At 44.7% G+C, this 27,197-nt stretch overlaps 1 protein-coding gene across 2 annotated transcripts in view; it reads right to left on the minus strand.

Moving 5' to 3' along the window:
• The window catches only part of lingo2 (leucine rich repeat and Ig domain containing 2), a 232,002-nt gene that overhangs the window by 124,895 nt on the left and 79,910 nt on the right, over positions 1-27,197 (minus strand). For both annotated transcript variants that reach the window (XM_046850348.1, XM_046850347.1), the window contains exon 3: positions 25,410-25,488. The gene's annotated coding sequence lies outside the window, so the exon portion shown is untranslated. The remainder of the gene's footprint in view (positions 1-25,409; positions 25,489-27,197) is intronic.

Genomic DNA, 27,197 nt, shown 5'->3' on the forward strand with positions numbered 1-27,197 from the left:
TTGTGCTTGGTCTTTGTGCTTACAGAGCGTTTGCAGAAGTAAATATTCATACTGCTGCGTACACACAGGACCACCTTACTATCCTTTAACGGCTCCCGCATGTGTCCTTTCTTTCACTTGAATATACCGCAGCATTTCCCAAAGCCGTACATTTCAGTAAGTGGAGTGTTGAGGGGTGGTAAATTGTCCTTTCTTAGAGACGGGTCTCGGCGCTGAACTGACACAGTGATGGAAGAGTGGTTTTCAACACTCGTACCTGAATTTACAACCGGCTATTTATCATACGTGGCCTGTGATTAATTGAAATATGCTGAAGCGCCCCACTGTAGCGGACTTCCAACGATTGGTTACTGACACTTGATTTCCTCGCACGTCCTGTAGCACGTCTTCATAATGTATAATGCAAGAATAATAGCGAACAGCGGCAGGTGCGATCGGACAGGGCGTCGCACGCTTGACATCTCTGTTGTGCGATACGGACTTCGTCAGCCAGGAAATGGCAGATTTATTATAATGTTTAAACCAATGAATTACTAACTGTCAAAATAATAAACCATGCATCGACGCTGATGCATACTGAGCTGAATGAGAAGCGAGGATCTGTTTGTGAGCAGGTCAGTGGGCGGCGTTTATGTGAATACAAACACAAAGACACAAAGTATAAATAATTCTGTGCAGGGACATCTCCAGCAGTGTTTACACAGGGTTTTCATCATGTATACATCATCAAAGTGTTCATTTCTAGAAAAACATGCATAAGATAAACCCAAAATGCCGGAACCATACACACAGCGTTTTGTGCAGGAGTACTTATAAGCTACAAGTAGTTCATAAACCTTTGACCAGGGGGTTCTGCTGGGAACTTCATGGCATTATGATGTGCACTTGATGACACACTACAAACTGGTGATGTTCTTATTCAAAATCTGCGCAAATAGTTTAGGAGGCACAAGGTTGTTTCTTTAGTTCCTCATTGAGTCCAATTCTTTATCTTTAACAGCAATGGCATTGAATTTTTTTTCATTCATTTTTTAATCTAAACCTCATATAAATGCAGTGGCCTTGCATTCTCATGTTCAGCATCATTGCTGCTTCATTTACAGCCTGAATGCTTCTTTTAAATATTGCAATCATGTTTTTTTTCTCCCCAGCAACACTTTACGTAGAAAATGTAGTACCTGTTCCAGATTTTCCATACAGTTTTGGAGGGTTTTTCATGATTTTTAAAACAAAAGCTGGTTGTCCATCTGGGTTTCCTGATTACCACTGCAATTTGCTCTGCCGCTTTTTGCAGAGGTGAGTAAAACACAATGCTAATTCTTGCTAGCATAACCAGCCATATGGACAGTAAATGTCAGGCATATGGTTTGTTGTGTCTACACAGACTTCCTGAGCCTGCATATAAAAATGAGTGAAGCTCTGGTTATAGCTTTGGTCTTAAACACAGCAATGCTCAGTTCTGGATGGTGATTGTACATAAATGTACTCGAACAGCAGCTCTGACAATAGTGCAGGTTTATTCTACAGCTTTCGGTCCAATACGGTAGTGTTTCTATGGCAACGGTAGTGTTTCTATGTTTCTATGGTGCATGGAAGGAGTCTCCAGTGTCAGTGCTTTGTATTGGTCCAAGGTAAAACTGTAGGTTTTCTGACATTGGATTGTCTCTAATCTCTCTGTCCTTGTCCTCTATTTATCAGGAAATATTACCACCACACTCTTCTTCGAAAGACTCAGGGTAATTACATTACGGGATTATCTAATATGCTGTAACCTCTTTGCCTTAAACTAAGATTAAACATTCAGTTTAGGGTTCAGTCTGCATTTCCTCTCAGCCAGTGCCTGATCTTCAGACTTCTTCATGTTCTTTAATGCTCAAGTTAAAAGTTGTGAGAAGAATTTAAATGAAGCCTCAAAAGTTTTGCAGATGTCCTGCCTGTGTCCTGGAAGGAAAACTGTACAGAACTGTGATGGTCCGTGCATATTAAAATAAACGCAGTTTAGTTCTCCAGCATTCTGAACTCAAACAGAACACACTGTGGACCAGTGAACATCTACTGAACCTTATTACAGCTGCTGGACCAAGTGCATTGCATAACAAACCCCCCCCCCATCCTCCAGTTTATATCATTTGATTAGTTTCGATATCATTAATTAAAATTGGTTGAAGCATGGTGGTGGTAGCTGCTCTGATCAACCTCCTCCACTTCTTCACATTTGTCTCTTTTTCTTTTCTTTGATTCTTTTTTCACAAAACACTATAAATGTCCAAAACTTTACCCTGAACCCTCTTCTTGTTTAATTGGCATTCCACAATATTACATGTAACTCTAAATGCATACAAATTATATGATGTGATGTTCTTGTTGTTAATGTTGGACATTTTAGTAACTGATGACATAAAATTAATTAAACCTCCTCGATAGAACTTCAGGACTGTAATTCTGCTTCATTGCCAAGTTCCACTACTAATTCTTTTTCCATCAACAGCATGTTAAACTCTCAAGTTTGACTTACAATTTTCTCATTTATACCACTAAGCACTACAATGGCAGCCGGGTGGTGCTGAGACTTAAACTCATGCCCTTCTGATCAGAAATTCACCAACTTAACCACTGAACTAGCACTACTCTTTACATTTGACACAATTAACAGAACCAGACATCAAACAAAAGCCAGACGGGGGGCACCTGGATTTGTAAATAATTGTCCAAGCTATGATCAATGGTATCTTTAGTTTTGTAAGTATTTAAACCCTCTTTTTCAGATCATTCCATTTTATTTCTGAATCTAGGGAATGTCAAATAATTATATCTTCCACGTTGATCATTTCAATCGATCTGTCTGTGACCTCACTCTTAACCCAGAGCAGAAATCTCAACGAGACTCTGTGCTTCAGACTCTATTCCAACTGCATGAGTAGTGACAGGAATCATTTTTATTCGTTTTTGTTCTTTCAAGGATGTCATAGAACGTTTGTTCCAGGATAACGAGAAAAGGCAGCCCTAAGGAATATTCAGTGCATTACCAAAAAATTAAATAAAACCTCTTTTCCAAGCCACTCTGGTTTCGCAAAGCTGAAAAGAGGAAAAGAAACAATCCATTTGCCTGTGCGGCAGCAGCCGGACGCTCTGCATGTCAATTCATTCTATTAAAGTGAAGGAAGACAAAAAAAAGTCCCTGATGCCCCAAAAAATAGAATTTTCACTTTATCGTTCAGCTGATAGTCTTATTGCTGCTTTTTTCATACAGAGGAGATTTTCGTGGTTAATTAAATATGCAGTCCTGCCGATGGGAGACATCCATTTTCCCTGAAACAGTAACTTAATGCCTGATTGTTTCAGCAGTGATGGGACCAACTGCTGGTGTAGGATTAAAGTCAGCTATTATTAGCGTGACAGTTGTCTATGAGAGAAAAAAACACACATATTGTTTCCTTCTCTTAGACAAACGTACATAATAGTTTTGCAGACGATTGACAAGGAATTCGGTTTAGTTCAACTGCATAAGCTGAAGCCAACTTTAGTCACATAAACATTCAATATACATACAGAGTGACATTTTTTCTTCACATATTCCAGCTTGTTAGAAAGTCTGGGCTGGAGCACATGGTCAGACATATTACTTCATGCCAGAAATAAACAGGGCTAAGGGCCGTCATCAAGGGCCCAACAGGACACAGTGGCAGCTTTGGCAATGCTCAACTCCAGATCTTCTGATGGGTATATCAGAGTCTTAACTGTGTCACCACTATTGACCTTAAACCTGTTTCCTCTGTCTGTAACATATGCACTTAAATATCAAAGGATTTAGCAGACCTGTGGGGAGTGTGAGCTTACATTTTTGATTCAGCTTTTCAAAATGTCAGGAGGTATGTTTAAAAAAATGAGTTTCTTTTCCACAGTCATATCCAACTTCAAACGAAACTCAGATTTACTTCAGCTTCAGACAGAAAGGAGTTTGGACAAGGAGGCATCGATTCCAGTTAATGGATTTATTCAAAAAATCAGTCCCTCAATCAATCAGAGTTGTTTCTTTTTGGCCTTTTTGGCACCCGGGACGAGACTTCTATTGTCACCTCCGCCTAGTGACTCCACCCTCCCACCGCAATGCTCCACCCCCACGTCATACAAATCAATCACAACCTTCCAGAAAAACACATTTAGAATTTAAGTATGTAAACACATACTACACATTAACCTACAACAGGAAAAACAGGCCTATAAACAGTGCTGGAATCAATCAATCAATCAATCAATCAATCAATCAGCAAATGAATAAATAAATAATCCAGTCCTGTAGCAAACTCCTGGTCTGATAAGATGTTTTTTAATAAATAAAATGAAATCTTCCCAGTTTTAAAATTCCCCAGATTAAAAAAAAAAAAAAAAGTTCCCAGTTCCCCACACAACATCCTGGAACTGTCCAGACGCTCTTTAAGGTCAGTGAGCGTATCCAAGTCTTCGCTTTAACACAAGCAGACAAAAGTGACTTGCTACTGCACAAAGAAGCGCTCAGATAAAAGATAAAAAGTAAAAAAAAGGAGATGCAAAGAAAGAAAAAGACAGAAAAGCCCCTGAGGGTCCTTCAGTGCCACTCAGCCAGAAACCCGTGACATTTGTACAACCATGAATCCGACATTCCGAGCTCCCAAACGAAGACGTGGGACGCTTTGAACTCCACTGCACTTCTGACTCACCCTGTTTATTCCTTTCTCTTTTCTTTCTCTTTCTCAGTTTTGCTTTAATGTCACTTTCATGAAAGCGGAAAAATGAAATATCTGACAGTAATCTAATGGCTGTTGTGTTTTTCGGTCGTAAAACGTTGCAGCGTATTTTAAAGCGCTACAATTTACGTGCTTTGTAGCGTTTGGCAGCACTTCACTGCATGAATACATCTCGCGATTAATTTCTGGTTTGTTTCCTATCAAGTGACATTATCTACTCTCAGACAGACATGGCGTGATATTAACAAGTCCTGTCACATCCTGGCGAGTCGGTGCAGTGCGAAAACGCCCCGGTGAAAACGCCCGAGTGTCTGCGAGGAGCGACGGCTCTTAATGGCAGTCACTGCTGATTTACTTCAACCTCGTGGAGCACAAATGAATCAGTCGACATTATGTGTGTGTGTGTGTGTGTGTGTGTGTGTGTGTGTGTGTGTGTGTGGTCGTGTTGAGTTCAATGCGCATCATATTTCTTTAACAAAATGCAAATAACTCAGTGCTGCTTAATTCTGCATTCTGATTGGTCAGAAGGTGTTATTTAATTTTCAGCACCAGCAGATCAGACAGTAATAAATAGAAATTTATACATTTACTCGTCACACACACGTTTCAGGACCGTGAAGTTCTTTCTTCGCATATCGAAAATATTAGGAAGCTGGAGTCAGAGTGCAGGGTCAGCCATGATACATCACCCATGGAGCAGAGAGCGTTAAGGGCCTCGCTCAAGGGCCTAAGAGTGGCAGCTTGGCAGTCCTGGGGCTTCAAAACCCGGACCTTTCTATAAGCAACCCAGAACCTTTAACGTTTAGCTACAACTTCATTACCTGTGTCAATGATTATATCCACTGTAACTGTAATTCACCTCACACTAAGGGTATGATGGCCAAATGAGCAAAGAGGGTTAAGAAATAAGTAAAGAGGATTAAGGGCCTCACTAAAGGGCCCAAGAGTGACAGCGTCTTAACCACTGAGCTCCCACCTTCACCTACTCTGTACATCTAAACCATGTGCACCATTTAGCCATCCAGAACACCATCACTATCTGAAGTAATCTCAACATTAAGCACCAAAAGCGGTGTTCATGTTGTAGCCGTAGAAACTAAAGTCATCACTTAGCAACAACTCCAACATTTCAGCAAACTAGAGTGTTTGTACGTCATTACAAAAATCCTCCTTCAACAAGCAACAAGCAACAAGCATCCTTATATTTCTTTACTTTACCTTCTACCTTACCTACTGCTCCATTTCATTCATCCACATCCTCAACTTCACTCTTCTTCATCCTAAACTCTTCACAAACAATTTTCTTGTTTTCCCCTCTGCTCCATTTTCATTTCTATACCTCCACACATGCCTCCTTCTCTCCTTCTCTATACCTCCACATGCCTCCTTCTCTATACCTCCACATGCCTCCTTCTTTCCTCCTCTATACCTCCACACGCCTCCTTCTCTCCTCCTCTATACCTCCACACGCCTCCTTCTCTCCTTCTATACCTCCACACATGCCTCCTTCTCCTTCTCTATACCTCCACACACACGCCTCCTTCTCTCCTTCTCTATACCTCCACACCTCCTTCTTTCCTCCTCTATACCTCCACACACGCCTCCTTCTCTCCTCCTCTATACCTCCACACACGCCTCCTTCTCTCCTTCTCTATACCTCCACACACGCCTCCTTCTCTCCTTCTCTATACCTCCACACACGCCTCCTTCTCTCCTTCTCTATACCTCCACACACGCCTCCTTCTTTCCTCCTCTATACCTCCACACACGCCTCCTTCTTTCCTCCTCTATACCTCCACACGCCTCCTTCTCTCCTCCTCTATACCTCCACACACGCCTCCTTCTCCTCCTCTATACCTCCACACGCCTCCTTCTCTCCTCCTCTATACCTCCACACACACCTCCTTCTCTCCTACTCTATACCTCCACTTTTTACTCTTTCATTTCGTCACACCTTCAATCCAACAATCATCCAATATCTTACAACGTTTCTCTTCTTTACACTTGAGTTTTTAAATGTTCTACTTCACCACTCATCACTCACCACTCATCCTACTTTCTTCTCTGCCACATGTCCTCCTCTCCTCCAGTCCTCCTCTTCTCCAGTCCTCCTCTCCTCCATTCCTCCTCTCATCCATTCCTCCTTTCCTCCATTCCTCCTCTCCCCAGTTCTCCTCTCCTTTAGTCTTCCTCTTGCCCAGTCCTCCTCTCCTCCTTTCCTTTAGTCCTCCTCTTCTCCAGTCCTCCTCTGCTCCAGTCCTCCTCTCCTATTTTCCTCCAGTCCTGCTCTCCTTTAGTCCTCCTCTCCTAAAGTCTTCCTTTTCTCCTCTAATTTAGTCCTCCTCTCCTCCAGTCCTCCTCCTTCTTTCCTCCAGTCCTCCTCTCCTCCAGTCCTCCGCTCTCCCAGACATCCTCTCCTCCAATCCTCCTCTCCTTCTCTTTGCAGTCCTCCTTTCCTCAGTCCTCTTCTCTTCCAGTCCTGCTCTCTCCCAGTCTTCCTCCCTCCAGTCTTCTTTTCCCCTCTCATCCAATCTTCCAGTCCTACTCTCCTACAGTCCTATTCTCCTCCTTTCCTCAACTGCTTCTCTCATCCAGTCCTACTCTCCTCTAGTCCTCCTCTCCCTCAGTTTCCCTCTTCTCCACTTCTTCAGTCCTTCTCTCCTCCAATCCTGTTCTCCTCCTTTCCCGCAGTTCTCCTCTTTCCCAGTGCTCCTCTTCTCCAATCCTCCTCTCCTCCACTACTCCTCCACTACTCCTCTCATCCAGTCCTTTGCTCTTCCTTTCTTCCAGTCCTCTTCTCCTTCTCCAGTCCTCCTCTTATCCTTTTCTCCACTGCTCTTCTTTTCCTCGCCCTCACAGATGTGACCACTGTGCAGGATGAGTCACGCAAATCTGAAGCAACGGCGTGTCGTTTAAGGACACGTTGAGCTTCACAACAACAGCAATCATCAATAATCTCACAGATAATGCTCGAACTGAACTGAACAGAACACTGAGCAGCAAAAACAGGCTTCTGTTTGCTATGGAAACAAGACAAGATCTCTTCTTCTCCTCACAAGGGTTCTCTCATTGTACCCATCTGAATAGATTCAAACCACAGACAGAACCAATCGAGTCATTTTCTTTATTTCCTTTCAAAAATCCATCTAATGTATGTTCTCATTTCTATAGAGATATAATAAGCGTATCATTTCTTTATTAATGATGTTCCTCTCCACCTTTCTCTCCATGGTAAATGGAACTAAATAATTTCTACAGATACTGACTTTCCTGACTTTCTGATTCCATCCTAAACTTCATCCAGCAGCTCTGTGATGTCATTATGAAGTAGTGAAAGAGGACCTCAGCAACAACCTGTGCAGCTCTGGTGAATTTCACACCCAGGAGGATTAAAGCAGTGCTGGATGACACTGGTGCTCACACACAATATTCACACTTTAGACACAGTTTTGATATGTTCACTGAGGGTATACTCACTTTTGTTGCCAGTTTATTTACACAATAATGGCTGCATGTTATTATTTTTAGAGGACAGTAAATCTGTACTGCTACACAAACTGCACACTGATACTCCAAGTTTCATTTCTATAGTTTTGTCCCTCGAGAAGATACTGAAATGGTTGTTGAAATGTGAGGGGTGCACTTACTTTTGTGAGATTCTATATAAATAAATCAATATATATACCAAGTTTGGGAAGTTGAGTGGCAGAAACGCTGATCTGCGCGATGTGATTTGGGCGTGCGTCAGTCTAATTTGACCACAGCCCGCATGCATCAAGCCGGACAGGTTTATGGTTCTGGCCAAACGCTCCCAGGACGACCGTGCATGAAAAATGCATGACGATGTAAGAAATAAATCCAGTCGGCTCACGTTAAAGATCTATTTAGTAGACAAAACACCCTTTTCCTGAAAGCAATCTCCCTTTGAAGCACCTGCACTCAATCTTACTTAACAGGCAGTAGCTCACACTCGAATACAGCGAGCACACTTATCACCACAGGGACACTTTTTTTTTTTCAGCCTTCTGTTTAGCGCAAGCCGCGAACAAGCTAATCAGCATGAAATATGAATAAATTAAACCTCAGTAAACGCTAAAACCCAGAATTCAAAAATACACCCCTGGCCTGGTTTATTGGTGGTTTGGAGATCTAGAACTTCGCCACCTTGACACCTGATCGCCGTGAAAATTGGGACAGAGCCGCAATTGTGAAGTCAATAAGACACAAACGAGTCTCTCTTTTATGTGCAGCTTTTATTTGTGCTACAACGTCTGACTTCCACACACACACACACACACACACACACTCACACACACACACACACACACACACACTCACACACACCCACACACACACACTTCATCAATAAAAAGCAGCTGTAATGGTGGACACCGGAGCTGGTTATTAACATCTGTCTCTTCCTTAATCTGGGTTTTGATATGGACTTTCTGCATATTCTTTTCTTTTTCGTGAAGCCCGAGTGTCTGGATCACAGTCTCGTGGTGAAAAACATGGTCACGTCTCAGCGTTAAATAACAACAGAACCCACTGGGAGATAACGGCTCTAGATTGAGTTATCGAGGGAAGCAGGTTTAGATATAAACCCCACACTCAAGCATGGAGAAAGAGCATAATTCAATATTATAGGATCAATGTCCAGAACGTCTGACATACGGGTTTTCTTTCTGTCTAAGACACATTAATAAAAAAAATCAGTGTTTAGGAAGGTGTTCTTGGCCATGATGAACCATCATATGATCTTCCATGCACCTTAATATCGATTGTATTCGGGCTTCCAGAAATGTACAAGAGTAAGGATCATGATTCTTTCAAAAGATATTAAATGAGAAGGTGTTTGAACGGTAGTGTTGAACATTTAGAACATTTAGAATGAGTTCTTGGGTTGTTCCTTGTGAAAATCTTTAGTTCTAGAGGAAGAATAACCTTTTCTAATCCATCACACATTTGTTCATCTGAAGCAACCTCTTATTCTGGTGAGGGTTGTGGTGGATCTCATGAACACTGAGCACACATCCACCTGTTTAAATGCCTTTCATACACACGTATTTGGGTTTCTTCTTTCATCGTACTGTAAACCTGGAGAACCCAAAAGAAACCAATATAGACATGATGAGAACATGAGCATACTACAAGACCATAAAACCAATTTACCACTATCCAGTCCATGTTTGTAATCAGAATTAAAGCTGGAATCGTAAGGTCTGTAAACGAGGCATCGCGATTAGCACATAACGCAGCGATTAATTCGTCTTTATTCACGCAAAAAAAAAAAAAAAGATCACATTGGCTTCTATAAAAAGAGAACCTCCTTCAGACCTCACGCTATTGTTAGAACGAGAAGTTCACAGAGTCGAAACTCATTCTGTCACCTGCCTGTGTGCAGGAACACAAGCACAACCTACACAATTATTATATTAAAATGTCACCTCGGGTGCTATTTCCAGAGCAGAGCCACCGTGGATCGCAGGGAAGAAACATTTTCTTCATAGTTTGTCCTTAGTGATAATGGAGCCTGTGATAACATACTGTGTTCCGCTTAATGGAAACAAAGAAAACATCACAACCATCAGAGATGAAAGCCATCAAATGTGCCAGGCAGGAAACATATAAACTGTGTGTGTGTAGGTGTATATATATATATATATATATATAGATATAGTATAAATGCATTAGAGATGGTAAGATTTAGCAATTTGCTTAAACATACTGTGTCTTAAACATATTTGCATCGGTAAAAAAGTATTTATTAATATATAATTATTAGTTGATAGTCTGGTATTACTTAGAAAGTGACCAATAATTAGCTGCTACGTGAACATGACGTATCACAACACTACAGAGACCGAGGCGTGTCCTGAGAGTCACATAGAGTACAGATTAACATGGCAGAGGTAGAGCTGTAACTTCCTGTAGACACAACAGAAGAAGAACGTCTGGTTTTACTGCAGTGCCTTTTTTTTTGCCACTACAAAGGCATGTTTGTGAAAGGGGTCATGCGTTAGACGTCTGAAGGCACTTAAATAAAATGATGATTTGCTGTCTGTCTGAAGCAAAGAAATAAAACGACTTTCTGTGCCATACTGAATTGCAGAACATCGTATTTCTTCCATTGAATTGTATTGTGTTGAATCAAATGGAAATCAAAAACAAAACAAAGCGAGACAGGCATTGTCCATAAAAATACTAAAATTGAACACTAATGTGATTATGGCTTTATAATGCTGGAGCTGTTCCTCGTATATTCTTCTGACAGCGAACATCTGTATCGCACACTGTTAACTGGAGATACATTTATACTCCTCAAGTCAATAAACTCCAGTCAGCCGTTTAGCGTGTTCAGCCGACACGAGCGCTGATTAAGGATGCATCGATCGCAATAGTGGCATCAGGAATGCATTTGATATCATGGGTGTTTATTCGTTCTTAAAAAGTCAACATCTGGAGTCATGTGATGCGAGTCTAATATGCATTTTCATTATAATGAATACATATTGTCAGGGATCTGGATTTTTCTTGTCTGCAAAATTTACTTTTACTACATAGTATGTAATGTTATCAGTGAAGGGAATTTGAGTGCATGTTGCCTCTGTTGCAACCTATTGGGCAACTGGGGAGCAGTGGAAATGAGAACATACTGAAACTGTCACTTCAATTCAGCGAGCACTGAGCACTCGCTTTACACACAAGGAGCAATTCCTTAATCATTTTAAAAATGAATACACCACGCTTCACGCCACTCTCTACGCTACGCTCCACGCCACTCTCCACGCCACGCTCCACGCCACTCTCTACGCCACGCTCCACGCCACGCTCCACGCCACTCTCCACGCCACGCTCCACGCCACGCTCCACGCCACTCTCCACGCTACGCTCCACGCCACTCTCTACGCTACGCTCCACGCCACTCTCCACGCCACTCTCTATGCTACGCTCCACGCCACTCTCCACGCCACGCTCCACGCCACTCTCCACGCTATGCTCCATGTTACGCTCCACGACACTCTCCACGCTATGCTCCATGTTACGCTCCATGCTACTCTCCATGCCACTCCTTCACTGGTCTCAGTAAAATAAAAAAACTATGATTATTAGTAGAAGAATGATCCAAATCAAACTTTACACACTAAAAATAAATACATTATTATCACGATGCCATCAGCGCTAATCCTACCATCATCTGAGAATCTCATAACCAAGCAAATTTGGTTGCTCCAGGATCCAGCGGTTCTTCTCTTTTTCTCGTTACAATCCTAAAATGTTAATTAATAAAGATTCTCCTCTATTACAGTGCATTTGTTTTGGAAAAGTGTCTCTGAAAGGACTGGGTGTAAAGCAGATGGTGGTTTGTGGCACATTGTTTATTGTTTGTTCTGTCGGGGATCCTGTTGGATTCAGTACCACGAATGATTTTATCTGAGAGAAAATATTGGCGGTAAAACCGTGTGACTTGTAAAAGATTTTCCAGCTTTACAAAGCAGGTTAACACAAAACGAGGCTCAGGAATTTACACTATACTGTATTTCTAAACGCATTGGAAAACCTGACTTTCCAGCCAAATGTGGTTCTTCACCTAAGTGTTGGCACAAAGTTGGAGACACACTGTTATGCGAGGTACGGAGGCGGAAGCCGGAGTAACGGCAAACATAAACTTTATTCAGCAAAGGCAGAGCCAACACAAAATACCCGTGCAGACTCGGATAATCCGCAAACGGCAGTTCAAAAGAATACAACCACGGTGCGTGAAGAAGGAAGCGCGCACGGGTGAAGCGACGGGAAGCGCTCTAGTCCGAGGTGCGCTGGGAAAGCCAAACGCGGCAGTGGAAAGGACGCGAGTCCGGGAGGAGAGTATGCAGCGGCGGCAGCGAAGCAGCGGAAGCGCGAACACACACATGAACCAACAATAACGGACCCCGAGTGTGGGTGAGTGAGTGGTTTATATGGAGGCAGGAGAGAGTTCATAATGCGCTTCAGCTGTGTGTGATTTGCGCTGCACGCTTGGGAGGCAGAGCGGCAAAGGCAGCCTCTGAAGGAGGCGTGGCAGGTGGATTCCTGACACCACCCCCAAAGGGGCGGCACCGACGCCCCTGCCGCCACCAGCCCGTGGGCCCGGCACTGGAGGAGGGCCCTCCAGTCCTCCAGGGTCAAGGGACCCGGCCGGAGCCGCCACGGAGCCAGGAACAGCAAGGAAGGGCCCCAGGCGGCGACCACACCTGCGTGAGAGCCAGGACGGAACACAGCCCCATGCGGAGGCCAGGAACGGGGTGAAGTCCATGGCGCAAGCCAGAGGTGGAGAGACATCCACCACGGAGACCTGGAGCAGAGCGACACCCTCAGCGAAGGCTGCAGGCGGCGCGACGAACCCCCTGGAGACCCGGAGCGTAACGACGACCCTGGCGGAGACAGGAGGCGGAGAGACGACTCCTGTGGAGACCCGGAGCGGAACGACGCCTTCGGGCGGAGACAGGAGGCGGAGAGATGACCCCCCTGGAGACCCGGAGCGGAACGGCGTCCTGGGCGTAGACAGGAGGCGGAGAGATGACCCCTGGAGACCTGGAGCGGAGCGACGCCTCAGCGGGACAGGAGTCGGAGACGATTCCCTGGCGACCTGGAGCGGAGCGACGCCTCAGCAGAGACAGGAGGCGGCTGTAGGTCCTCGGCGGAGACCTGAGCTGTGAGACGGCCACAGCGGAGACCCGGAAGGGGGTGACGCCCACGGTGGGGACCTGGAGCAGAGCGACGCCCTCAGCAGAAACAAGAGGCGGAGAGATGACCCCACGGAGACCAGGAGCGGAGCTACGCCCTCTGCGGAGACCGAAGGCGGAGAGACCCCATCCACGGAGCTCTGGAGCAGGCTGACACCCTCGGTGGAGACTGGAGGCGGAGACACGCCCTCAGCGAAAACCGGCAGCTGAGCGACTTCCCTGCGGTGGTCTGGAGCTGAGGCGGTAGCCCTGGAGACCTGACACGGCATGACGTCCCTGGCAGCAACCTGGAACGGACCGGCGTTACCCGGGAAGGACAGCAACGGGACCTCATCACCCACGTGGACCTGGAATGGAGAGACAACCTCTGTGACTACGGAAGCAGGGCAGAGCTTTCGGCGAGGCTTACCGGCTGGAAGACCCTCGGGGTGGAGACCGGAGATGGAGCGATGCCCCTGACTGAACACAGAGGCTGACTGATGACTTCAGCAGGGTTCATCGTTGTGAGTTCACCTCCAGGGAACACAGGAGTGACCTGTCCTTGTCCAGGGAGCTTGGAGACAGGATGTCACCGTGAGAGGGGTCCTGAGGCGAGCCGTCACCGAGGAAGGAGCTCGGGAGCGAGGCGTCGCCGTGGGAGGAGCTCTGTGACGTGACTTGGTCCTCAGAGTGCTCGTGGGCGAGCCGTCACCTTTTTGAGACTGTGGGCGAGCTGCCGCCTGCAGATTCAGCCAGGGCAGTGGTTCGACATCCCTTCATAGTCCAGGAACTGAGGTGAGTGCGCTGGGGACCCCTTGGGAAGAGAGAAGGTCTGTGACGTAGCATCGCCTACAGAGTGATCGTGGGGCGAGCCGCCGCTTGAAGACTGTGGGCGAGCCGTTGCCTGCGGATGAAGCCAGGGGCAGCGGTTCGACGTCCTTTCGCAGTCTTGGAGCGGAGTGGAGAGCTCTGAGAACGAGAGGTGGCATCGCCTCAGGGAGACTGTGGGGCGAACTGCCGCCTGTGGAGCCCGGGGCAACGGGACGACTTCCTTCGCAGTCTTGGAGCGGAGTGGAGAGCTCTGGGGCACGAGAGATGGCATCGCCTCAGGAGACTGTGGGGCGAACTGCCGCCTGTGGAGCCCGGGGCAACGGGACGACTTCCCTTCGCAGTCGAGGGACTGAGGTGAGAGCCTGGGGATCTCTTGGTGGAAGCGGAGCCTGAGATATGGCATCACCTTCTGGGAGACGGGGCGAGCCGTAGCCTTTGGTGACGCCTGGGCGACGGGTCGACGCCCTTTCGCAGTCTCTGAGACGAGTTGTGTGCCCGGGACCCCTTTGGTTGAAGCGTGCATGGGCTTGGAACCGAGCTCTCCTTGGGACTTGGGAGCACAGAGGAGCTCACGCCAGGAACCGGGAGCGAGCCGAGTTCTCGCCAGGGACCTGAGCACAGAGGAGCTCTCCTGGAAGCCTAGGCGCGGGAAGGAGCTGCCTGGAAGCCTAGGAGCGGAGAGGAGCTCGCCAGGAGGCCCTGGGGTGAAGCTGAGCCTCGGGACTCTCTGCAGCGAGCCGAGCTCGGGACTCTCTGCAGCGGAGCCGAGCCTCGGGACTCTCTGCAGCGGAACCGAGCCTCGGGACTCTCTGCAGCGAACCGAGCCTCGGGACTCTCTGCAGCGGAGCCGAGCTCGGGACTCTCTGCAGCGGAACCGAGCTCTCCTTGGGACTTGGGAGCACAGAGGAGCTCACGCCAGGAACCGGGAGCGAGCCGAGTTCTCGCCAGGGACCTGAGCACAGAGGAGCTCTCCTGGAAGCCTAGGCGCGGGAAGGAGCTGCCTGGAAGCCTAGGAGCGGAGAGGAGCTCGCCAGGAGGCCCTGGGGTGAAGCTGAGCTCTCGGGACTCTCTGCAGCGGAGCCGAGCTCGGGACTCTCTGCAGCGGAGCCGAGCCTCGGGACTCTCTGCAGCGGAACCGAGCTCGGGACTCTCTGCAGCGGAACCGAGCTCTCGGGACTCTCTGCAGCGGAACCGAGCTCGGGACTCTGCAGCGGAACCGAGCTCGGGACTCTCTGCAGCGAGCCGAGCTCGGGACTCTCTGCAGCGGAACCGAGCTCTCGGGACTCTCTGCAGCGGAACCGAGCTCTCCTTGGGACTTGGGAGCACAGAGGAGCTCACGGGTTCGCTCAGGGACAGAGAGGAGCTCACGGGTTCGCTCAGGGACAGAGAGGAGCTCACGGGTTCGCTCAGGACAGAGAGGAGCTCACGGGTTCGCTCAGGGCAGAGAGGAGCTCACGGTTCGCTCAGGGACAGAGAGGAGCTCACGGGTTCGCTCAGGGACAGAGAGGAGCTCACGGGTTCGCCAGGGACAGAGAGGAGCTCTCACGGAGGTCCGGGCTGAGCCGAGCCTCACGGAGGTCCTGGGGCCGAACGGAGCTCTCCTCGACACGGGAACGGGAGGAGCTCTCAGGGCCGCTCCGGAACGAAGAGGGGCACTCTGTAGACACCCGTGCAGAACGGAGCTCCACAGGACCCTGGAGCGGAACGGAGTCGTCCCGGAGATTCTGGAGCAGAAGGGAGAGTTCCCGGAGGTCCTGTAGCGGGACAGAGCCGTCCTGGATGGCCTGGAGTACGGCGGTGATCCCCTGGAGAACCTGAGGCGGAGCGGACCTCCTGGAGGGCCTGAAGCAGGCGGAGACCTCCTGGAAGCTCTGGCGGAACAGCGCTCGGGCCAGGGTGAGGAGATGAAGATCAGCCGTGGTCATCCCAAGTTCCTTGGTGAGCAGCTGCAGGAACTGGGCGCAGGAGCGAACTCTCCTCCAGTCGCATCCCACAACTCACTGGCAAGAGAGAGTGCTTCCCCAGTCAGTAGAGAGATGTGGAACGCGATCTTAGCACTCTCCGTAAGGAAGCTGGACGGATACGCCTCCATGTAACCTTCCACGCTCCGTAAAAACACGCTCCACTCAGCCCTGTTGCCGGAGAAGCGAGCCGGGAGTCCTATGACGTCATTAGGGGCGTGGCGCTGCGGCGTGCCCGAGCGGCTGCGAGCTTCCGGGTTTTCCGGGCGGAGCTTGGCTGCCGCTTGATCGTGGCTGAGCGAACCCGACCTCCGAGGCACGGCTCGCGCCGGGACCATGGCGTTAATCCGATCATGTCTTGTCCTTTTTTTTTTTTTTTTTTTTGGTATATTCCTTTTCAGGGGTCCGTTATTCTGTTATGCGAGGTACGGAGGCGGAAGCCAGAGTAACGGCAAACATAAACTTTATTCAGCAAAGGCAGAGCCAACACAAAATACCGTGCAGACTCGGATAATCCGCAAACGGCAGTTCAAAAGAATACAACCACGGTGCGTGAAGAAGGAAGCGCGGCACGGGCTGAAGCGACGGGGAAGCGTCTCTAGTCCGAGGTGCGCTGGGAAAGCCAAATGCGGCAGTGGAAAGGACGCGGAGTCCGGGAGGAGAGAGTATGCAGCGGCGGCAGCGGAAGCAGCGGAAGCGCGAACACACACATGAACCTACAATAACGGACCCCGAGTGTGGGTGAGTGAGTGGTTTATATGGAGGCAGGGAGAGAGTTCATAATGCGCTTCAGCTGTGTGTGATTTGCGCTGCACGCTTGGGAGCGCGCAGCGGCAAAGGCAGCCTCTGAAGGAGGCGTGGCAGGTGGATTCCTGACACACACAAACGTTTAGGACGTCTTTGGATGCAGTAGCTTAAACTAAGAGACGCAAACCTGTTCCAGCATGACGATGCTCCTGTGCACAAAGCCAGCTCCATGAAGATCTGCTTTACATGGGTTGAAGTGAAAGATCATCTGCTATGGAGCTCTGACCTTGACCTTACTGAACACTTTTTCTCGAAAAAATCTCCACAAAATCTATTTGGAACATCTTCTCACATACTTGTTGTACATACATAGTTGTAGGCCTCAGGTGTCCATAAACATTTGTCCAAATAGTGTACATTTCCAACATAACCACCTGCCACGGCCATTTATTTTTTCATGGAATGGAATAGATCAGAGCTTTGTGATGTTCTAAACCCATCCGTAAAGATCACAAAGCTTAACATCATTTACTGCCATAATTACGTGTAAATGAGTGAATCATAAACATGCTGATGATGAACGAGTCAAATCGAACTGTTTCTGGATCAGGAAGGAGCAGCTAAAGCCCACCAGACAGCTGGAACACGACCCAAACTGATGCAGTTAATAACATCATCGAGGACTCATTTTCCCACCCGGGGTTTGGTGTGTTTGGGGGATTACGTTGGAGTTTATCCAGAGACTCTGAGCGATGTTTTTGTTAATGTTAATCTTTTTAATAATTTTTTAATGATGGAAAGAAAAAAAGCCCTGAGCTTAAGCATTACATATTTGACTGGCAATAAAAAAATTGATGTTGCTACATGATCTAATAAAACTCAAGCAGTGATTAGATGTTTAATACCTGATATTAGATAATTTAAGATTAAATGTAATACGCTGCATATATTTACAGTCTAAGCTGGAAAAAAATATCTTTATAACCTCGTGTGTGTGTGTGTGTGTGTGTGTGTGTGTGTGTGTGTGTGTGTGTGTATATGCTATAATTTTTTATTACTGTCATGCTGGTTTCCTACATGTTTATACACTGAAATAATCTCTGCTCATTAAAAGCAGACAATATGAAATAAATACATAAAACAGAGAAATTAATGAATAAATACATGAATTAAATAAAATTAACAAAAAAAAAATATATATATATATATATATATAGTTATTATTATTATCTTTTTTACTCATATAATTAACACGAACCTAAGAAAAAGAAAGAAATTACACCAAAAACAATATTATATATATATATATATTTTTTTTTTTTTTTTTTGCAATTAAATAAACAAAAACAAACAAATAATAAATAAATAATGGTTTGTTTGTTTTTTAAATAATTCCAGCTGCCACCGTTGGCCCTTTCTAATCAATTCTAAATGACTTGATTATACAAAAATAAATAAATAAATAATAACAATGAAAACAACCAAAACCAAATATAAACAATGAAACAAACAAAAATATCCTATATATTGTGCTGATTATGACACATTAGTGTTACTATTTATATCTGAGGTTTTAATTGATTGCTTTACCCACAGCTGCTCAGGTTCAATGCCTCCATGCTGAACTCAAAGTTCACTTAAATTCAATTCTGATCAAAGTGATGTTACACTGCATCCGGACAGAATTCAGAGCACTTCAGTTTTCCACGTTATTATGTTAGTCACATCTAATTATATACCTGATTTCTTTTTTTTTCATGTCAAACGTCTTTCCTCTTGTCATTATGGGGTTTGGTTTGTAGAATTGAATCCATTCTGAAATGAGGCTGTGACATAATAAAATGTGGAAAAAGTGAAGCTCTGGGAAAACTTTCCGGATGTCTGGAACAAAGCCGAATTCTTCAGACTGCACAGAAACAGCTCTCTAGATACAATGCAAAGTTCTGAAGGCTCTAATCCGGCTCTAGGATCGTAATTGGTACGACTCCATAGCTCTTGGTGAGTCTTGTTTAAGACTGTCGTGACATTTTTTATCACTTTCTGTGATTTCTTATGAAGGATAAAAAAGCAGGAGCTGTTTATCAGTCATCAGCTTCTAATGTGATGAGTGAAGTACATATGCGCTGAATTATGAAACCTTCAGTCCATTGTTTCATGCTGATAAAAAGCGCTGGTGGTCCTGATGATTTTACAACCCTCAATTGATCATGATGAAGCATGTAACCCCTCCCCTGTAACTTCCTCCAAGCCATTTTTATCTTCAAATCAGAAACGTGTGCCACACTGTTAAATAAAGTGTGTCCTCAGGCTTCTTAAAAATCACAGCGTACCATATGGCAAAGTCAAAAGATGAGAGAGGATGCAGAGCTCTGGTTAGAAACCAGGAACCGAACTGGTAGGCTTCTGAGAAATTCCGTTTTTTCTATAACCTTCTCGTCAGGCCGCTGATGGCGAGGGCACGTGTGCCAATGAGGCTGAGGTCTTCTTTGTGATGGAAATGTTTTTTTCCCCCCATATTGAGCTCCAAAAAGAAATTCTTTTAAAAGAGCTTCTCAGCAGGCTGACTAAGCCCTCAGGCCTCTCCTATTTACTTCTCGGTGTCTTTGTCTCGCCATGCAGAAAATATCCTTTTGGATTTGAAGGACAAACTTCTTCGCTCACTCCGTTACCTGTGTGTTCCATGCTGCGTTAAAAAAGGGAACAGCCGGAGACGGTCAACAGGCAGGGAGCGAATCTCACACTTTAACTCTAAAAGATGTATTTTTTTTTCCTTCCCATCAAACAAACACACTGCTGTGTTATCTGTTTCTTTTAAAATAGCACAGCGGAAGCTCTGCAGTTAAGCTGTTAGCTCCGAGGGACACCAAAAACACCACAGTACAAATGATCTTCTCAAATTGCTGCCATGGTCTCCTGTCCACCAGAGGGCACCATCAAAACTTTATCCACCTCTGATGGAAATATGTTGAATTCTGATTGGTCAGATGTTGCTTGAAACTATTATTAGATTATTTCAAAATAAACCAATTTTCCAGATATGATAGTTTCTATAGCCATATGTGGCTTTTCCTGCAAAATGTTGGATGAATTAGCATGAAATTCTCCCTTCAATTGAACTAGGAGATCCAAACCGGTTCCAGCATGACAATGCTCCTGTAGATAAACTCCATGAAGATCTGCTTTCTATGGGTTGGAGTGGAAGATCTCCTGCTCCAGAGCTCCAACCCTACTGAACACCTTTGGGATGAATGTGCACCCTAGACCTCCTCACCTTCTCACCTACATCAGCACCCGACTTTACTAACACACTTGTGGATTAATGAGTCTCAACAAATCTCCATTGTCAGTTCCTGGTAACAGTCAGAGGTAAAGCTGTAATTCTAGCTGACTTCATAGATGTTCTACAATATTGAAAGCACCTATAAATGGATGAACGTGTGATAACTGAATCTTTTATTCCTCACTTGACATCTTTCCGCCTGGAATTCCCGAGTTGTGTTGTGTGCTGCTCCATGAACGACTGTGAACTTCTAAAACCGCGTGGATTTACCATTTGGATATCATTCGCCGCCCTGGTGAATTTGTGCTTTCGGCATGAGAAGTCAAATACATTGTTCGAGCGGTTACATTCACCAGAACACTGTTGCTTAGCAACTGGGAAATACGGACGCCAAGGACGAACGATCGCACGTAGCCTTTTACATCTTATAGACAATGCGGAAGCACAGAGACCGTGAAAATTATACAAAAGCATTTTCCGCAAAGAAAAGACTCTGTACAGCGTACACTCTAATCACACTGTAATTACACTTAGCATCGCCGCTAACCGAAACACCGTGGGCTTTATTATCCAGAAAGGCCAGCGTTGCATCACAACTTATTATATCCTCATGGTAAAGAGTTTGTGCTTGTGTGTGTGTGTGTGTGTGTGTGTGTGTGTGTGTGTGTGTGTGTGTGTGTGTACAGATCTTAATGAAACAACTCACACTTTTTACAAGCTTTATGCATGAAATGTTCAATCTGCTTTTACATTTATAAGCCAATTAAGAAATTGTAAATGTCTGTGCATGAAAACGCTCGGTTAAATTTTCTGGTAAAAAAAAAATAAAATTGCTTATACACTATATGGCTAAAAGTTTGTGCACCCCTCCCCATAACAAACATATGCCTGTCATGTATATGAACTAAAAGCAAATTATTTGGTTTAGCGTTTTGGATTTCTCCAATTTCAGGTGCCGTTTCAATTCATTGGTGCATTATGGAGATAATTGGGGATGAGGATGTTAGCATGGAGGTGGGACTTCCAGGATTAAATTGCCTTCATGGGAATCAAGAGGAGAAATGGAGGTTAATGGGTGTTAAGGTCCATAATCCTGACGATGTTCTTGTTCAACATCTTCGTTGCTGTTGCTCTTCTATCAATACTTTTCACTAGATTTTAGGCTGTGGCTTTGGGGATTAGTGTACATTCAGCTACAAGAGCATTAGTAAGATCACACACTGCTGCAGGAGGTCAGGAGGCGTAGGGGTTGAGGAAGTCATGAAATTATATGCAGAACACTTCAGTTCTTTCACTTAAACAGTCACAAAAACAACCATGTCCTTATGGAGATCAGCATCATCATGCTGGAACAGGGGTCAAAACAGAATTTTTCGAACAATTGTAGAAACTGAAGGAACACATGTGGGTGTGATGATCATGAATCTACATACTTCTGGTCATGTTGTGCACATCTTTGCATTGGACTGGTTCCACAATGGTTTTCTTCACAGGTTGGTTGGGTTTTTGTCCACAATACGACTGATTAAAGTTCCATATAAACCCATGGAGCTCACATCTATCAGCCACAACATACTAATGAGGTTTCCCTGAGATTCCCTGTGTTTATGCAAGCAATCAAAAAAAGCATGAAGTGACCAATCCTTATGACTGGCTGGAATGGTTCCTTTAGCTGCAGATGAGAAGAGTATATCTGATGAAGCTTTGGTGACATGGCTAGTACAATTAGCTTGCCTTAATAAACACTTGAACACTAATTTGCCAATGAAGTGCCCAAAGCTGAGCACATAACACGCAACTCCAACATCCGATCTTCATAGTCAAGATCTCTACAGGAAGGAAAAGCGAGCAGGAGAAAGAGATCCAAGTTCCTTTTCACACTCAGACTTTTCTCACCAAACATCGTCACGCAAATATCCATCCTGCACCGCCCCATAAACACCACTCCGGCTTCTCCGTGCCCGTAATCACTCTTACTGTCTGGACTTAATTAAAATGTCAGCGCTGGTGCTGCAGTACGCAGCCCAGTCCTCGATAAATTAAAAAGAAATTAGGATAGCAGATGTGTCTTTAATGGCTTAATCAGTCGGTTATATTGGGTCTAATAAAGCACAGTCCGTGTGTAAGATTGCAAAATATATTTTCCTTATGCAAAATAATGTAAGAAACAATAAAGGCAAATGCCAGTGGGAAGAAACAGCAATTTGTAATGCAGATTAGAGACCGGCTGTTTTGGGGCATGTTGAGCAAAATGCCTTGGAGTATAAACATCTGCTAAGAAAGGTGTTTTCAGAGAGAAAGAAAAAAAGAGAGAAGGAGAGACAGGGGTGGAATTATCAGGGGTTTATAAAAATGATGTTTGCTCTGAAGGACTTTTTTCCACACTGGCTTGTTTTCGCCAGACCAGGTCTTGCTCAGTTGGGTGTGAAAACCAAGGTGTGAAAACTGTTCACTTAGAGGACCAGGGGCAAATTACATGACTTCAGTTCGATTGAATTTTACTTCTATTGAGCTTTTAACATGGTCACACCTCAGCTTTACATAAATCCGTTCCAGATTTGGACCCTAATGAACGTAAGTTGACATTGCCAAAGAATAACTCCTGATTGGTCAGCTGAGTTTTGGTTTCTGCTATTTAGAGGTTCTGCAACAGCATGAACACACAACACAGTGTATTGACAAAAGCTGTCTGTGGTTCTTCCATATAGGCAGACAGTTGTATAATCTAGGTGTCTCTGGATGAATTAGCATTAAATTGCCTGTACAGTTTGCTATACTGAGAAGGTTGAGGGCCTTGCTCAAGGGCCTAACATTGGCAACTTGGTGGTGCTGGGACTTGAACTCATGACCTTCTGGTAATAAGTTCAATATCTCAAACACTGAGCTACCACTTTCCAAGTTACCAAAAAAAAAGATTATGCATTAAGTCAGGACAGAAATATTGACACCCCCTTAATGGAGGAGGGGGTAGTGGGGGTTGTGGTAGCTTGTGAAGGTCGTGAGGTCAAATCTCAGCCACATCAAGATGCCTCTCCTCTGCCCCTGAGCAAGTCCATTAACCCTCAACTGCTCAGCTTTATGAATGAGATAAATGTAAGTTGCTGTGGATAATGGTGTATATCAAATATCATAAATGTAAGTGTGTGTGTGTGTGTGTGTGTGTGTGTGTGTGTGTGTGTGTGTGTGTGTCTATGGAAAGCGATTCGCTGCAGTGGCTGAGCTGCGTTAGTAGAAGATTAAGCACATGGAGGCACCATTTCATCTCTCATTGATTGTTATAGAAGCCTGGTTGCTGCTAAATGTGCTAATTGTTTCATGAACACACTTTTTACATGATAGATTATGAGAACATCAGCGTGTGGAGGAAAAGCATCAGAAACATTTTCCGTTTAGCTGAAATTATTTACGAACAACTAAAAAAAAACAAGTGTAGGAATTGCAGCATTGTCAAGTCCTGTGTGTGTGTGTGTGTGTGTGTGTGTGTTGTACCTTGTACATCTGAACTAGAACAATGCTAGCATATAACCCACGCCTGTTATTAATCAATCACACACACACACACACACACACTTACACTTTTTCACGTACTAGAATAGCTTGTTCCTGCTCCTCCTCCTTTCACCTGGGGTGTGTGTGTGTGTGTGTGTGTGTGTGTGTGTGTGTGTGTGTGTGTGTGTGTGTGTGCGATTGCAGCAGGGCTGAATTAGGAAGACGGGATTTGAATAGATGCACTCCGCTGAGGAGGACAGAAGAGCACTCAACTCTGACTATATTAGGACACAAATGTAGGGATGAGTGCGAGGCTCAGATATTGAAAAAATAAAGGAGAAAAAGAAAAAAAAACACATTTAAAGCCTAATTTTATTACCCCTATGGCAGTGATGTTTTTTTCTCTCCTTTTAACTGCACTTCCTCTGCTCACTTCCTGTTCTTCATGAGCTTATGAGCGGCTTTTTCATGTGATTTTTGCTCGAGTCGGAGCACGGAGGCAAAACGTGACAGGAAACGTGAGTTCTCTCGAATGTCTTTCGTTAGTGTGTGCTGGCATTTCAGAGCGGCCATTTAAACATGTTGAGATGACGTGCTTGACACTCGGCAGTAATTCCATCTCACACGTGCCCTTTGGGAAGTAAAATGTCACCCTGCTACTGTGGCTTTGCCAAGAGGACAAGAAACAGAGCTACACAAGACGGAGGACAAGCGCCGACTCGTTTATGTCATATTTCAGGTAGTTTTCCACTCAAACTGGCTGGAAATTAGACTCCGGGTTTAGTTTTGCATCTATGCTGTTAAAATATAACTCAAGAATAGAATAAAATACATTGCATGGTGGTGGAGACCTGACCAGGATCTGAACATTTCATTCCAAACTGTGTTGCATTTTGGCCTTATAATAAACTCCACCTTTCTGGGAAGATGTTCCACTAGATTTCATGGAGGCACAATTATTTAGACACAATAATGTAGAAGTAAAATCAGATGTAGGTGAGGTGAGGAGGCCTGGGATGAACATCTTCATCAATAAGGTTGGAGCTCTATAGCAGGAGATCTTCCAAAGCAGATCTTCATGGAGCTGGCATTGTCCACAGGGGCATTTTCATGCTAGATCACGTTTGGGTCTCCTAATTCATGCTACTACATCCAAAAATATGTCCTGTACAATTGTGTGCCACCAACTTTGGGCAACAGTTTTGGAGAAGAACCACATACGGCTCGAGAAATCAGGTGTCCCAATACTTTAATCCATGCAGTGCATTTGCAATGTGTTTTGTGATTCTGATATACAGAAGATCATGTTAAAAATCAGTGTTGAAGATGTTGATGCTGATTTCAGACTGAAGTTTGAGAATACAATGCTGAGTTACACCAGAGGTTGAGACGGGGTGATTAATGATCTACAAGATGGTGAGTGTGATGTGATATTTAAAGCTAATCTGTTTGATTTTGTGTCTATAGTTGTTCTATAGTTATATTTTTCTCTCTAAAGACAATTCAGGCACTAAATCATCTTCAGCACCACCACAAGGTAGATGAACAGCATTGTGGGTAATTTTAACCAATGTAAAATATAGACTAAATAGGTGATCTCACTCTGTATTTCATTCTGAAACATTTCTGCTGTGTTCATTAGACACATTTAAAATCCCTCGGTCATTGTTCTTACCTCCTGCTGTTATTTCCTGGTGCACCTTTAGAAGATCCTCACCACATTGCTTGAGAAGTACTCCAGAAATCTAATGAGCCTAAAAATGAAAAAAGAAACAAAGTGATGCAGCTGATATCAAATTGTTATCATTCAACAATTAGAGGAACTGATAGACAGCTGAATTTGTTATTGATTGATTGTTTAATTGATGTATTTTCTCTGAATTCCAAACTGAGAGAAAACGTCAATAACACAAAACATACATATAAAGCATTTGCACTCGGATTGGACAGAGTGTGTTTAACCCCTTTATGTTTACTTTCCTTGAACGGTTGTGTTTTGATAATACAGGAGCTGCTTTTAATTAGTTTGCAATAGAATTTATTATAAAATAGGTTTAAATATCTATACGACATGGTCATATCACTCAGCACTAGAACCAAATCAAATTCTGAGAAAGTTATCACTGTTTCTGTTCATGAAACCCACATGTGCATTCTTAATCACTCTGATGGATTTGTGTAAAGGAATGGTTGCAGTATTCATCAGAAACGAGTGTCACTAAAAGAAGCCTGAGCTAAAATGAAATCAGCCACAGCCTTGATTCTTACTCTCACCTGTTTGTTCTATAAAGAGCATAAGTCAGACGTTCTGCTCTTACACTGGAGACTGGAGACTCCTTCCATACATTCCACCTAAACATTTCCTTCCAAAGACCTTCTGCATATTGACAACGACACGTTTTTTATTTATTAAACGGTTTATCTGAAGTATTGTAAAGTCTCTGTGAATGAGGTGTTACTCCTGAACCGCTAATGTATTCGAACAAGCGCATTAATAAAGCTGTGATTTATGTCGGAGGTGCTGTTGCAGAAAATAAATCAACACCTTCTAATTAACCTTTCAATTGAACAGGACTGGCGGTAGAACAGTGAATAATCAGATGTGGATGCTGAAAATGGAAGCGTATAGTGAAGAAAAGGGTTTCGCTGTGCAAGCCCATGTGCACCAGCTGCCCCTGGACATAATGAACACAGATGCTTGTTGAATTGCTGAAACAGTGGAAAAAAATGAAAAACGTAAGAAAGAAAAATACACATGGCAGACTTGAGAACCCGTACCATATGCAGAGTCTGCCTAATGGCTGTTTTTTGGGTCTGCTCTCTGCCATTGCTTCATTAAGCCCTTATATCTCACAGCACTGTAACTGAACTCCAGTGCGTATAGATCGCAGAGGAGTGGGAGGCAGCGACGCTTTCGGTATAATTGGCTCCAAACAGGCAGAGCACAACACTTTGTGAAAAAGACGAGGTCTGCTTGAGAAGTATATAGAAGCATTCTGTTTCTCTGTGGGTTCCTTTTCTCTTTCCCACCCCCCTCTCGGTGGAATCTACCTCATTTTCACATATTCTCCAGCTCATAAATCTTTTGGTGACGAGGCCAGGTGGGTTGCTTGCGTGATTTTTTCTCTTTTTTTACCATCCAAAATAAAGGAAGCACATGAAATGATGAAAAACAAAAAATTGCCTTGGCCAAAGATCCATTTCAATCAGCCAATCCAAATGGATAAAAATGGATCGCCGCGGCCATGGTGCAGATCCGCAGAATTTATTCAACCCTTCAGATTATGAAGATTAAAGTGAATGGCAATGAGGAAGGCGTTCATTTCCCCTAACCCTCCTCAATATGGGGGATTGATGGCTCCCCATGGTGCATTCATTTACATATCAAGCCAGTGAGAGAGATGGACCTAACCAAACATCAGAACAAGGCCAAAGATGAAGGATGAAGATGATAAGGTATGGT

Source organism: Silurus meridionalis, chromosome 5 (genome assembly GCF_014805685.1).
Source record: "Silurus meridionalis isolate SWU-2019-XX chromosome 5, ASM1480568v1, whole genome shotgun sequence".
Taxonomy (NCBI): Eukaryota; Metazoa; Chordata; class Actinopteri; order Siluriformes; family Siluridae; genus Silurus; species Silurus meridionalis.